The 12,951-nt window shown below is 42.1% G+C and overlaps 1 protein-coding gene and 1 long non-coding RNA gene across 7 annotated transcripts in view; one reads left to right on the forward strand and one right to left on the reverse strand.

The window, feature by feature from the left end:
• Positions 1-12,951, reverse strand: part of LOC119432944 (prolyl 3-hydroxylase 2) — a 207,485-nt gene that overhangs the window by 100,433 nt on the left and 94,101 nt on the right. The window lies entirely within an intron of this gene.
• The window catches only part of LOC119432415 (uncharacterized), a 50,191-nt gene that overhangs the window by 31,545 nt on the left and 5,695 nt on the right, over positions 1-12,951 (forward strand). For 2 of the 5 annotated variants that reach the window (XR_007464502.1, XR_007464505.1), the window contains one exon: positions 11,172-11,305. This is a non-coding gene — a long non-coding RNA (uncharacterized LOC119432415). Of the gene's footprint in view, positions 1-3,992; positions 4,212-7,491; positions 7,630-11,171; positions 11,306-12,951 lie in introns of those variants that run through there. The other 3 variants (XR_007464503.1, XR_007464504.1, XR_007464501.1) reach the window with 3 other exon arrangements.

Here is a 12,951-nt window from a genome sequence, read left to right on the forward strand (position 1 = left end):
ATAATCAGAAGCCTTTGTACTTGAACGTTCTGTTTTTTTTAGTAATGTTTTTTATGTTCATTTGCTGTAACCTACTCCCCTCTGTAATGCCTTTGGCCCTGAGGGTAATAATAAATAAATAAAACAAATAAATGTAGTAAAAAAAGCTGGCACATCCCACACCCTGTGGGAATCGATGTTTTGCCAAGCAGTCTGTGGGGATGGGAGCCTACCAAGTTAACGAAACGATGAGAGCACCAAGACTTACGCGGCTGTTTTATGACCTACATGACAGGCATTTCATGGCATTCATGTCATGACCTATCATCAATTTTGGTACGTACCAAGTTAATGAAACGATCATGAGAGCACCAAGACATAAGCGGCTAGATAGATACTCTCAAAGTGGCAAATGTTCACCAAGAAATGCTTTGCATTTAAAACCAAGAAGGGACAGGACAGAGTGCTGGCCACAACTAAGAACTTGCACTCCACTAGCATGTGGATGCAGTTACATTGAGTAGCAACCTTGCTCGGGATGCACTGTCAAAGCGTTCTAAGTGTCTGCTGCCACAGCAATTCCTTGGTCTGGCCGATGGTTTCAGCGAACACATGCCATTGGTTCAACCCATTCCGGGACATTGGCTGAAGGCACAGGAGCAGCCATGGGTAGTGTTTGTACAGACTTCACCATAGCCATTCAGGTTGAAAATCACCCTACATGCTCTGGTACGGTGGTGGGAAAGGTCAAAAGCCTTCGAACAAGGCTTCTACACCAGAAGGCAACACTTTCTCGGGTACATTAGGCAAGTTCTGAGTTGTGGTCTGCACTTCTTCCTGTCCCTTGGTTTTTTCCTACATGTGTATGTGCTGTAACACTGCTACAAATAATTCATCAGCAACTAACCCACCAGGAAACATTATTGAGGTTCAAGTCTGGTTCTGTGTGCCTTCTGTCAAGCTTTCTGGCTGATCCACACCACTTGGCTACTGTCATCACCAGTGCAAGGCTAGAAAATTCTGTATCCAAAAAAAGTGTCCACAACCTACAAAGGAAAGGGCTTCCCAACATAGTTTTGAAGACGAAGTGTTCCCTGAACAGCCTGCAGTAATCAGGAAGGGAGTTCTACTACTGTTGATTGCCTTTCTTCAAAAAGTAGAGTTGATTATAACTTGAAGCAGCACGAAGAAGACGAGGACAGGAATCGAAAACGAACACAACAGGACGAGTGCTGAACGAGCGTTGCTACTACAGAGTTGATCAACACCTGATGACACACCTTTGCTAACAAGTTGTGAGATGCCCAGGCGGAATAATTGCCGGCCAATCATGGCAAGGCTAACCCTGCCTGCTGCAGCACCACCACTGAGCATGTTCCCATTCTTGGCCGCTACCGCATGCACCGAATACGCAAAGGCAAAAAGTGAGGAAGTCGGCAACAGAAGCAGCCAAGTGTGGAAAAAGAATTGAAGTGAACAAACTGGGACTTAAGCATGCTTTGAGCAAGGTTGGTTCTTCGTGCCTCTTGTGCGGCCTGTCCTGCTTCAGCGTGCACTGAACAAGGAGGGTGGAGCTCTTCAGCAACATAAAATTCAATGAAGTCAGCTACAGAGAAGTGTGTAAATGTACGTACATGCCATTTGCATCATTTTGTACAAGCATTTTTGTCATTAACATTTTGTTTTGCATAACATTTACATATTGCGCAAACATGAAAGAAAGCTTTGCTTGGCACCATTTCCCGCATAAGCATGGGATCCGTGCAATTGGTATAATGATCCCAAAGTAACGGAATTGTCAGAATGGCCGCTACAGGTTACAATTAAAGGTATCTTCAAAAATACAGTGTGTTGCTAGACTGCTTGAATGCTAATGGCATTAACATTGATAGCCATCGTGAGGTGGATTCTGCCATAATGATTTAATTTTTAATGCTTATAGTACGTTTTCTTAGGCATAACGAAGAACAATATGTAATAGCACCATTAAGATGGGGACAAAGACACCGTGCACAGGACCGTACGTAGTGGTAAACTCCGAAGTCAACATGTCCCAGCAGTACGGACGACTAGAAGACTGCAAGAGAGGGCAAAGGGGAGGGTAAAAAGGGGGGGGGGGGGTGGATTACTGCCACTGCACTGCCGCTCTTGGTGGGCGATACCGCTTCTCTTGCCGAGTTTTCCCATTGTGCGGTCTCATCCCACTATCGAATTACGATCGATTGAGTTCTCTCCGTTTCCTGGGGTAATTGCTTTTGTCACCTTGACCTTATACCAACAATATGATATCCATAGGCTGGCAATCTCACTCACACTCGGACTGACCCGTGAATCTGAGTGAGTCGAATTGAGTAGAATTTTGGCGAGTCCGATTTCGGGTGATCCTTGCTCAGTAAAATATTGGTGAGCCTGAATCCAAGTGGACCCGGCTGTGTATAATTCTGGTGAGTCATAGTCTGAGTGAGTTCAGCTAACTTTGGGCCATCAAAAGAGTCAAGGAGGTGGCTGTACGGCAATCACCTGGTAGCCAGCCCTCACTAAGCCAAATTGACAAAATAAAGTTGTTTCCTCCTCCCAGCTGAGAGAATTATGTCAAAAACAGCTCATGGAACGGGACAAGAAAGTGAAACAAACACTGCTGATTTGCAACTGAAGCCATTGTGTTTGTCTCACTTTCTTGTCCCGTTCTATAAGCTGTTTTTGACTTTAGAAATATGCACCAAATATCCCAACAGCAAACTCTTAGTCATGTACTGGGATTTAAGCTTACAATGATTTTTTTTTTAAATAAATGTACTACAGTAAACATTCTAAGTTGACTCCGGTTAATTCGATCTGAACTGTAGGTCCCGGCCCGCACCCATGTATTTCAATAGGTCGAGACTTTAGTTATTTCAATGCTAAAATAATTCCTCAACGCCTGATAATTCGAACTTGACCAGTAAGCATGCACTCGCCTGACCCCTATGGTTACCACAATAGCGACCCCTTTACTGGCAGCGTCTGTCTCGGCAGAGCTTACGGGACATGCGTTGGAACAGACGTCCCCATCTGCGTCGAAAATGCCTATTATCAGCTAGCCTGCTCTAGGAAGAAGCAATAACGGTAGCTCACAATGTCCGATTACGGTAATTATCTCATTCTAATGTGCGCCTTTTTTTACCCAAAAAACTTAATTGACGGAAAACCGCTTTTGCGGCGTTTGGTATGCTTCGCCGCATAACGCCGTGGTATTGTGGTGAAGCTGGCTTCAAAAATTACTGCAGAAACCTTCTAGTGCGATCGACTTGTTAAATAGTACAAACGCATTCTTTCCAGTGGCTCAACTTGCATATATACATACGTACGTCTCTGGCGTATCCGAACGCGCCTGGTCGTATGTTGGCGACGTTTGCTTGGTTTACTTTTTGGTAAGTAATCCTAATTAATTAATGTCATTAATCTTAAGAATCGGGCAAATACTGCCAAGTGAATCAGCGGTGTGTTTTGATGTTTTTTCTGCATCTTGTTTAATTCGACCCACTGGATAATTCGATCAATTTCGTCGGTCCGGTCAGGGTCGAGAGTCGACTGTATGTGTAAGTCCAGCGGCCTAGCTTTCATTTGCCTTGTATGACCCTGTCTTTAATGGGCTCCGAGTTCTTCTAGTACAAGCGGGTCAGCGGTGGCAGATATCCTCACCTTGGAGCCAACGTTTCGACAAAGCGCTTTGTTTTCATCCGGGCAACAGCTAGCCGCTTTGTCGCCTTTTGCAAAAATGAGACCCCTTGAACGCAAAGTTGGACAAATCGGTATATAGAAATAATAACTTGAGTTACAAATGAATGGCGTGTGACGTGTGTTCTGCTTTTGACGATCGGTTTTCGCGCAAGTACCGCTATCACATTGCGCGACAAGCTGTCGTTGTTAACTCGATCTATCGGCAGACTGGGGATTTTCAAAGGTTATTCTAGGGACATCTCGGCCGTAGGGCCGTGGCCTCGGCACATGAGGTTCACGTGACAAGGGCGGGTGTTTACGTCTCAGCGTTTCGCCGTCTCGCTGTGCGTGATGCCAGTGTATTTCATCGCCGTGTGGCAGAGCGGTGTTCCTGCGCAGCTGCGCCTCGATGCCCAGCTGCCGTTGCATTGACTGCTGTCACGTCTGTACGTATAGTGTGTTCCTAACCAGCCAAAATTAACTGAGCCGCCGAGCATCTTTTTCTACGTTCAAATAGCCAAAGGAAACCGAAGGTAACTGCAAAATGCTGCGTGCACTTTCAGATGCCGTATATATATATATATATATATATATATATATATATATATATATATATATATATATATGACCTGTTGCGATATCCTTCGAAGTAGGTGATATTCGATATATAACCGCGCACGTAGCCTTACCATAAACAGAACAGCCGGAATTCGTTTCCATCAGCTGCTTTTCGTTTCTTTAATTAACGTACGAGCGTGTTAATTTACAACATAGTTATCTTGTTTCTCGATCGCTATACCGTTGCGACACTGTATACGATCATGCAGTCGCGGTGCGTGCGTGCTTATCTATTCCTTATTATTTTATTGCGATGGCATATGAGGCGGATTCGCGATGACGGCGCCGTACTGCTGTCACGGTATCGACAGCTAGCGCACGTGCGGCCCGCAGCGCGCATAGAGGTTTAGACGCGCACTGCGTTTGGCTGCTAAAACGAAGCAAAGTGGACACACTCGATCATGCTCCGTGCTCAGCTGGCTCTACAACGCGCGGACAATTCTCGATCGGACGATCACTTAAATTTCGGCGTTACTATTATACCACTTTCGTGTGACGTACGTAGTACTCGGCGCGTTGGATGTTTGGAGCGGTTTTGCTCAACTAGCCAATAGGTTGAACGGTTTGCTCAATGAGCTAGCCAATCAGCTCGCACTGGAAGTACGTGTTAACCCGTAGTACAGTAGGTCGTGGTTAACACCGAGAGCGTTAACTCCGAAAGTGGCCGACCGAGAAAATGTCTCCAGGGCAGCATACTGCCTTCTGTTGCTGGCATGACCCAGACAAAGAAAGTCAATGGGTCCAACTGTTCATACCAGTTGTTAGCAATGGGATCCAAATGGAATGAACTGCAAGCCAATTGGAACGTTATACACTTAAATGGGAGAGGTCAATTGGACTTGACAGTTTCAAATGGTCATGCCAGTTGGTGCCCAATTTACCATTTGGTCTCCCCAAGGAGGTTTAAAAATTGCTTTTTATAATCTCCTTTGGTCTCCCGATTGGAATGCTTGTTCCAATTGGTTGTACACATACCAACTGGGGACTAATTAGAACAGCCCGTTTACGATTTAAATGCTTGGTAGTTCCATTGGTTGCACAATTTCAATTGGGGTACATCAACCCTTTGGAACATTGCCTCCATTCCAATTGGAATGATGACAGGGTTATGGGTCCAGTTTATATTAAGCATTCCAATTGGGCATTGTGATGTGACCATGTTAGTTGGTAATAAGACAGTTCCATTTGGTCCTCTTATGTCCCTTCGGATATAAATCCGAGGCGTCATGTTGATCAAGGGATTTTCAAGGGTTTCATGTAGGAATCTAGAATTAACTACCGGAAAGATCCTAAATGACAGCTGCTCTTAATGTAACTTTGATCCAGTTGGTTTCAGTGGGACTTCATTGACATGCCAATTGGTTTCAATTCGAAGTCAGACAGATGAGCAATGTTATGAAACAATAAAATAATGAACAAAAATAATTCCACAATTAAAGCACAAGTTCTGAAATAAGAGATTGTTGTATACTTTGGTATGATAACTGGAGAGCAGCATTCAATTCTTCTTTGATGGTTAGCATCTGCCTTACAAATTTACCTATTTCTTTTGGTAAACTCGCGCTACTTGCTGGGCCAGAATTCGTGAAATGTAGGGGGCCCCGCACGCCTCAGTGAAGCAATTTTCTGTAGTGCAGTTGCCACGCAGTCAACCTAGTTTCTTTGGCTTTACAGAGGTCACCTAATTATAATAGTAATAAAGTTCAATAGAATAAATTGAAGTGCACAAAAGCGCACACACACACATCCAGCCGAGGCACCAGTTACTTTCAATTGGGCGACTACAGAGGTCCAATTGGGTAACCACTTAGAAGTCAGATGTAATAGGCTTTCAACGGAAATCTGGCTGGGCAACCAGTTGCATTTAGTTAACTCCAGTCAGATCTCTAACTGTCTGACCAACTGGCTGCCAGTTTTTTTTCAAGTTGGCCACCATTTGAGTACAATTGGAAATCTAATTGGATTCAAATAGTTTTTTCAATTCGTTATGAATGGCATGTGGTCCAATGGGTCGCGAAAATACGATTGGTCCAACACCAGCTCGCGGTAATTGGAAAATTCCCAATTGGATCCATTGGACTTTTTTGACTGCATGGGGAGCGTTGTGCGCACAAGCATATATATGCCCTAGTGCTCCTGCTTATATATTCGTCAAACCGTGGCTATCCTGTTTACCCGGAGGGAAGTGATATATCCGGCTTTGATAACCGGTTATCTGTATGTATAAAAACGAATATTCAGGATGTTCGGTTTAAATAAATGGCTATACGAATGCCTAGGCATTGCTGTAAAAGATTATTCGAATATTCGGTTATACCGCGCATGTATCCAGCCATATATGCTAAGCACAATAATTAATAATCTGTATATGTTGTTTACTAGACGGGTGTAAATGTAAGCATGGCCATTAGTCCTTATGCTACATTTTATTTAAAAAAAAAGGGGGGGGGGGGGCTGCTACCGTGTAAAGCATGTTTCCCATATGCTGCAAGCTGTTATTAGATGGCACAAGTTGTCCCGCCAACGATGCCATCATCACCGTATCCCACACTCCGTACCAAACGGCCCAACGTTCTAAACCGCAACTTTGGCCGACACCACCGTCGAAGCGGCGCGGCGGTGCTGCATGGTTTAGGCCTAGTCGGCGGATGCGATGGGCACCAAGCCATTGCGAGAAGTGCGCCCGTGTAATGTTTTCACCGGTAGACTACACTGACGATCCTGCGTAAGATTACGTGCACGGGCTAGCCAGATCGACGGACACGCGCATGAAGTGAAATTTTTGGTCTGCGGGTACATGCTTGATCGGCCGGCATGCAACTACCACGAACGTCTACTTTGTTCGTGTGTGCGCTTACTGAACGGAGCGACGGAAGCTCGCGTGTGGACAAAAGTCAATAAGGCTCTCAATTGGTTTTGCGCAGCATAGCCTTGACTGACAGTGTTGCGGAGTTGAGGCAGCGTGCGCATTATCTGAACCGGGATCGGTGAACGCGAAACAGACCCATGGCCTCGGCAATCACTAAATTTTAAGTAAGCTTTATTTTAATAGAGAACAACACTAAACAACAGTATGTGAATGAATTTGGTGCCCTGTTGGCGCTTTTGGCGCTATAAAAAAATTAAGATAAGAAAACGACGAAATCAATTTTAACATTGCAATTCTTTTTTCTTCCTCTTTATTTCTTTTTTCAGACTGCCCGATTATTCGGACATTTTCACGCAGCATGTCCGTGTCCAGGATAATAGGTCTTAGGCTGTAAATTTGTTCATGGTCGGCCACCAGTAGTTGTGTTATTTTGCACAGAAGTTTGAGCGCAGTTCGAGGCTTCAGTAAGTAGTTTGCCAAAAAACTGTCTCAGCAACTGTCTCAAAAACTGTCTGAGCAATTATTACTGCTTTACATCCATTCAACACATCAGTGAACGGGCTATAATTTTATGTATCGCGGTATATGTTAAGGAGCGTTCTAGGCCTCTTACTCATTCTCATCTACATCAATGACTTGCCTGACAACCTATCATCTTGTAGGCGCATATTTGCTGACTATAGTGTTATTTACCATCCAGTTCACAACAATAGTGACCATCTCACCTTTCAACAGGACCTTGAACGTATTGGTGAGTGGTGCAAGACCTGGTTAATGACATTAAACGTTTCCAAGTGCAAACTAATCACCCTTTAGCCGTAAACTTCATAACTCTAGCGGCCTATATAAAATTGGTAACAACATTGTCGATTGTACTAAGCAGTACAAGTACCTAGGCACCAACCTAACCACAAATATTTCTTGTTCCGCACATATCACTTCCATTTGTGCTAATGCATCAAGTTCATTAGGTTATCTATGCTGTAACCTGTATAATTCTCCCCCCAGTGTATGTAAACAGGCTTATGTCGCTTTAGTTCGTCCTCAACTTTAATTCACCTCCTCCATTTGGGCCCCGTATCAACAATATCTGACATGTTAGAAGCCATTCAGATCAAACAGAGCCAGTCAGTTCAATATGCATAATTACAGATACCTGTCCAGCATAACACAAATTAAACAAGACCTTTCACTTGAGCCATTAATTACTCGTGAAATTGCTCTTTTATCACTATTCCACAAATTCATTCACACCAGTAGTATGACGTCCTCTGTACACTTCAATCTCGCTCATTGAACTTCACGCAGATTGCATAACAACTTTAGCTTAGCATGCATGTACGGTGATACTGATGCATTTAACTTATCGGCTCTCCCATGAGCTATCTGTTTGTGGAATGACCTTTCAGACAACCTTGCATCAGAGTGAGATCACGTGAAGTTTTGTGATAATATTCAAAAATATCTATGCTCCAAAATCTGATGTTTTGAATTTGCCACTTCCACCATTGCCTTTGCCTATATAAGTACCGTTGCCGATATGTCTTTTTTTCTTTCTTTCTCTTTACGTGAATATGATCTTTTGTCAGTCGTCTATATTCTCCGTAGCACTGTTGCTGCTTATTTAGAATTGCTTTTTTTGTTCGTTGTTGCGTTTCATCTTTTGTTTTTTCAACTTCGAATGCCATTGTTACTCCTTTGCTTTTATAGTGTATCTTGTTAATTTTTTGGGTTTATTCGCATCTTTCTGCACTAATCGATGTTTTACTTTGTTAAGGTGTTATTGTATTTTTATCTTTGTGATGTATTTACTGTACTGCCCCCCTTACACAATACCCCATGAGGGGGCTCTTTAAATAAAGTTTATTTCTTCTTCTTCTTTGACTACTTCGTCTTGAAATAAAACATTAAAGCATGAAAGCACCAAAAATGAGCACATTTCTAGTGGTAACGAAAGAGTCAAATTCATGAGTGACCTACACTAGTGACACCATGCAGATCTCTTTGAGTATCATGGTGACATCAGTGGCACATGTTAATGGGTCATTGTTCAGCAATGCATGCAAAAGTCCTCAGGCTAGTATAGTATGGCTACACTTCCAGTACCATTGAGCCCAATTGGGATTTTCAATGTTACATGACTGGTTTCAATTGAACATCATATGGAGGTCCAGTTGGTTCCAATTGGAGATCACTGCAAGTCCAATCGATATAAAGACAGTTCAAATTGGACGTCATTGGGGCTTTATATGCCAATTCTTGCCAGTTGGACACAACTGGAAGTCATTGGATGAGTAATCCCATGAAACAACAAAGTAGTTGATAATAATAATAGCATAACTAATGCGACTCTTTAAATAAAACATCATTTCATTTTGATGTGATTAATGGAGAGAAGCATTTAGCTTTTTGTGGAGTTAGAAATCTGCCTTGAGACTTTACCAATTTCTCTTGAACCACTGGCACCACTTGGTCAATCAAATATTCCTTACATATATAGTACCTGACAGAGATCTCTCATAGTGAAGTGGTGAATGGCGAGTATGTCATTGAACAGAATTGCCACAGTGTACGTGTTCATGTATTCGTCCCATTGTGTTCAATTGAGAGACCATTGTGTTCAATTGAGACACCATTGTGGCCCAATTGAGTTTGATTGGATCCCATTGTGTTTAAAAAACGAATTGGCCCAATTGGAAATCCCAATGTTTTTTTTTTAACTGCACCTAGGGCCCTATTTCTCATCCACAGCGTTAACAGGCTCTCAAAGGAAGATAGACCTCAGGTTGCATTATTCTATTGCTTTGTAAATTTTCATTTACAAGTGGCGGTCGTTCAGTTCCACAAAAATATATGCGCATATATAAAATGACCAAACTAAAAGGGAGAGTGAAATGTCAGACACAGTGATTTAGCGAGTGTTTTATTACCCCATGACCAAAAAAAAAGACGTTTGCAAAATTTCAGAAACTAACCCTAATTTATGATAGGGGTTGCGAGTGAGCTCATTAAGTAAACAAATTTTGTACCCGACCGTACTTAATTGTTGCAGGACAAGTATGCGCAGTGCTGTTTTTATCTTCCTTTATAAGCGAATATATTGTTCCTGAAATTGACTGGACACATTACAATGCCCGACACAGCATGAATAAGTGATCACTGGTTTTATTTCAATAACAATATTTCTACAGACACTCGAGATGCTGCTGCCCCATCGTGCTGTCCTTGTATCGACAGTGCATGTGCGGCACACATGTGAAGAGTTAGAAAGCCTCCATAGACACGCAGCACATTTGGTTGCAAAGATAACAAAGCCAAGTGGAAGCCTTCTACGTAATGCTTCCTGCAGAAAGACGCGGCAACTTAATTATCACAAAATGTTCGTATTGTGTCACAGTGAAATGTGCACCAGTCGCACATCACATTTGCTTGCTTGAATTGCATTGTGCCTTGCGTTATTTGCATATCTAGTGATTGCATCACTTTAACATACAATGATGTCCAGTTTCCTACTGCTCACAAGCTGATGTCGATGCTGTGCAAGCTAACTGTGCTAACAGTGGCCACTTAATTTCCAGACATTTTTACCTTGAAATCTGGGGACATATTTCTGCTGAACTTGGCATTCAGAGATGACCTGAGATTGTTAGGGCTTCCTTATAAACATGCTTACCTGTTATTGCACATATCGTATTCATTTTCATTAACCATTTGAAATGTGTATCTGATGCTTTTTCGGCACATTGGTGTATCCTCTTCACGTTGTATGGTAATTGTGCCATTATCATGCCCCAAAAATACACTGTGATGTGTTCATTTTAATAAACGGTGACTGCATAAAACACATTTTTGTGATGATTACAGTAAGTCATTAAGCAGGCAACACTGTATGGTTGTACAATGTGAGGCTACCCATTGTCAATACATTTCTCTGAGTGTTGCTGGCTATGCTGATTTAAAAATATTGTCACCAAACCCCAAGTGATTGCTTTCTTGGGTTATGCAGGCCTGTCTGAAGCAGCTGTCGTTACTTCAAGCTCAGCATGAATATGTTCATCAAGTCTTTCGTGGTGTGTGCCTGCTTCACTTTTCTCCTCGAACTGGCATGTGCTTTTGATGATGACGATTTTGAAGAAAAATGTAAGTTTTCTTTCTTTGCCATTTTACTTTTAATGTCGTTATACAGCACTGCCATGCCCACTTTGATGCAAAACGAGCAGGCTCTTGTGTTGAGCTTTCTTGGTGGTTTATCAAGGGAAGTGCAGAAAGGTGTAGGATTGGGCTTGTTGTTCAAGGATGACTTGTTGTTTGATATACAGCTCAACAAAAACAGATAGAGGACAAGAGTGTGAACGGAAAGCTAAAGCTCTGAATCAATGCTCTGTTCACTCTTTTATCCCCTGTTATTGTTGAGTTGCCTATCAAAACATTACGTTAAGGAAAGTGATTGTTCACTTCTTTGATGCTTGGTATATAGACAGGCTGCAGAGCCTGGCATTACAAAGACAAGGCCATCACATTCTGTGTAAAGAAACATTTTTGACCAGCCCTCATGGCATGAGTTATCTCAGCAGGCAAGAATTGTAGATGTGGCCAAGTTTTCAGAAGTTACATTGCTAAAATTTCTGCTTGAAGCAGTGAACAGCAAAAAGTAAAAGTGTCAGTGTAGTAATTTTTTTTATCTCAGCTGTGTCTGTCTCTTTACAAACATGCGACTTATCTCTATGGTGTGTTTCAAGAAACTTTAACTATGCTTTGAAAAGAAAGAGTGGCGCTTCACTCATGGATGAAACCAACAACATGTTTTCAACAGTCGTCCTTAGCGACTTGGAATATTTCTTCAGGTGCACTTACCTAGGTAATTAGCTGCAATCATTTATGGGGCAATTTATAGGCATATATATATTTTTTGTAGTCTAAGTTGTGCTTGAAAAAGTTGTAGGGCACGTTCTGGAACACTTGGCCTAATTTATTCCTTGAATCCTATATTTAATGTTTTTTCTTACAAATTTTAAAAAAGCCCACGAAATAAAAGGATTGCAGTGCTGTCATATGCGTTTTCAGTGAACAGTGTGTTCGTGCTGTGCGCTAAATTAAGTGGATGGGTGAGCTTCAGTCAGCTTTTGTCAACAGTCTATCACTTATCACTTGCAGTCGTTGCAGGGTTCCAACTTTACGACAGAGTTGCTGATGTAGCTGTCTGGTTCAGATTTGACTTGGTCTGGTCACTTCTTCGCAACAGGCTGCATGCACACTTTTTTCTTTGAAAACACTTTTGAGAGCGCTGCAACCCAAGTGCACATTCGCATAGTCATGTTGTTTATCTTGTATTTTTTAGGGCTTTATTCAAGTCATGCAACAAGAAACTTCATTTAAAATATTAGCTTCATAGAAACAGCCACACGGAGTTCATTTGAATGCTCTGTAGAACTTCTTCAAATAGAGGTTCTGCTTTAAACTTAATAGTACATAGGAATTTTCATATTTTCTTTGAACTAAACGGCTAACTCAATGCACTAGAAGAGTTCAAAAATATTGAAAGTGTCAATGTGACTGAACAAATATTGTCTGCGAACAATAATGTGCTACTTTTAAAAAATGTTTCAGTCAAGCTGCATGAAACATATTGTACGTTTGTAGTATGGTGGAATTCATCACATTGCTGTGCTCTTAGCATGGTGTTGCAGTGGAGCGAAATAATGCAACTCTGAGCACTTGCAATTTCTTCATAACTCTGAGCACTTGCATTTTCTTCATTTTTTTATGTACATTCACCATTGTACATC

This window comes from Dermacentor silvarum, chromosome 11, assembly GCF_013339745.2.
Source record: "Dermacentor silvarum isolate Dsil-2018 chromosome 11, BIME_Dsil_1.4, whole genome shotgun sequence".
Classification (NCBI taxonomy): domain Eukaryota; kingdom Metazoa; phylum Arthropoda; class Arachnida; order Ixodida; family Ixodidae; genus Dermacentor; species Dermacentor silvarum.